The 2,350-nt window shown below is 41.6% G+C and overlaps 1 pseudogene; it reads right to left on the minus strand.

Annotated features, from left to right (window-relative positions):
* Positions 1-565: 565 nt before the first annotated feature.
* Positions 566-1,117, minus strand: LOC137223213 (solute carrier family 25 member 16 pseudogene; annotated as a pseudogene).
* Between the last annotated feature and the right edge of the window lie 1,233 nt (positions 1,118-2,350).

The following is a 2,350-nucleotide window of genomic DNA, read 5'->3' on the forward strand; positions in this document are numbered from 1 at the left end:
TGGTAGCTCTACTTTTCGTTTTTTAAGTAAACTTAATGGCAACCTCTTGAACCATTTTAAGTTAGTTCTACTTCCAAATAACACATTTAAAAATTATTATTTTTTTGGCTGCACTGGGTCTTTGTTGCTGCACGTGGGCTTTCTCTAGTTGCAGTGAACGGGGGCTACTCTTTGTTGTGGTGCACGGGCTTCTCATTGTGGTGGCTTCTTTTGTTGTGGCGCGTAGGCTTAGTTGCTCTGGCATGTGGGATCTTCCTGGACCAGGGCTCGAACCCGTGTCCCCTGAATTGGCAGGAGGATTCTTAACCACTGCACCACCAGGGAAGCCCCCAAATAACACTTTTAGCCAGCAACAGCTTACATTTTTCTCAATGTTCTAAGATATAACTTTTGGCATCCAAAAGTATAAGTAAGCACTTTTGTGATGAATAAAAAAATCAAGTGCTAAAATACCCATGGTTTCCTGTGACAGGGTATATATTCCCCTTCAAGTAATGTTCTCCCCCCAAATTAACATTTTATTTCTCCCTCGAAGAGGAAGGAAAAGAAATCACAACAACCTTTTTTAGTTGAGGAGAAAAAACTGCTTGATTAGTTCGTGTACTGTAAAAGCAACTGCTTGAGAAAGAACACAGTGAATGTAATTAAGAGAGAAACCATGATATCCTTTTGAATTCTCTGCCGTATAGACATACTTTACAGTCACCTCCATGGTATGGCACTTTTCAAATTCTGGAAGAACAGTCCTTAACTGCATTCACTGATGAGTTACATCAAATGGGTCGGATCTGTCTGTGTTATTGCTCCAGCAGCACCACCATAATGTAAGTTTATGTGAGTTTTCAAAACTCAGACGTTAGGGTAGTCTGAAGGTCTGTGAAGAAGGGTGGGAACATGGGAAAGGTACCAAAAGTAAAAAAAAAAAAAAAACTTGCACGAGGAGCCGTTCCTAATACAGCAGGCATCAGGCCTCTGTAAAATGCAAGGCACCTTCCTTTGCATAAATTGTTTTGAATGCATGAATAATTCCTGTATAGGTATGCGCTAGGCCTACTCTAACTACGTGAAGAGGGTAAGTACCGATAACTGCTGTTAAACCTGCTATCGGTGCAGCCATTCATCTGTGCACAGACCAGAAACTCCCAGCTTTGTAGTAATTAATGTTCTATAATGCTCAAACGCAATAAACTGGATCACACCATAGGGAACGATTTGGATCATCACCGCACCATTCCCTTTATACAACCCCCAAGGTATCCCTCCTTTGGGGAACAGCACGCAATGCAGCAAACACTCCCAAATGTTTGTAATGGTGATTGTGAGCTGGTAATAAAACCTTTGCCTGATATAAAGGAGCACCTGTTTGGGCACAGCATCCAGCAACACCTGCAGCCAGGAAGGAGCACGGCCAGGAGAAGTCTCGGCCTGCGATGGGCCCTCCAGCTTCTGCTGCCTGCCGCATCGCTAGAGGTAGGGTCGCCACAGCCAGTGCTGCCTCGGGAGATTTGGTCGCCAAATTCCAAGCCAAGGGCCCTAGCCGTGGCCAGAGCGGGCAGTGACAGGGCACCAACCGCCTGTCAGGAGGGGCAGAGTCTGTCCTTTAACCTTTACACTGGAGTTATGTGGTTATATGTCATCACATTATAGTATTAGAGTAGTCTAAATCTGCCTATATACTTAGCTTTACCAGTGCAATGTGTATTTTCACGAGCTTACCTATTAGTAGTTAGCATCCTTTCATATTAACTTGAAGAACTTTTTTCAGCATTTCTTCTAAGGCAGGTATAGTGGTGATGGATTCCCTCAGCTTTTGGTTGTTAAGAAAAGCTTTCTATTCCCTTCATTTCTGAGGCATAACTTTGTTGGGTAAACTCTTCTTGGTCGGCAGTTTCTATGTGACCATGCTGGTGCCTTGATTTTGGACTTCCCAGGTTCCAGAACTGTGAGAAATATGTTTATAAGCTATCCAGTTTGTGGTTTTTTTGTTACTGCATCCTGAATGGACTCTATCAATCAAAATAGAATTGTTTATTGAAATTCTTTTTCTCTTGTAATGTCTTCTCCCCCCCTTCATATATTACACACTTTGGTTTTGGTGATTGTTCCCCTAAGCACTTTTATGCACATATATGTACCTCCTTATATACAGATATCTTGTCCAAATTGATAAGATCATAATTGCACATGTTCAATATTTTTTCCCACTAAACAGGACATGGACAGGTTTCCAAATCAGTATATAGTTACACTTCAGTATTTTTTAAATGCTGTATAAAACTAGATAGGATGGATATCATGATTTTTTTCTAAACAACCTTTTCCATGTAATGAAAATCTTGGCTGTGTCCAG

Source organism: Pseudorca crassidens, chromosome 4, assembly GCF_039906515.1.
Source record: "Pseudorca crassidens isolate mPseCra1 chromosome 4, mPseCra1.hap1, whole genome shotgun sequence".
Lineage (NCBI taxonomy): Eukaryota > Metazoa > Chordata > Mammalia > Artiodactyla > Delphinidae > Pseudorca > Pseudorca crassidens.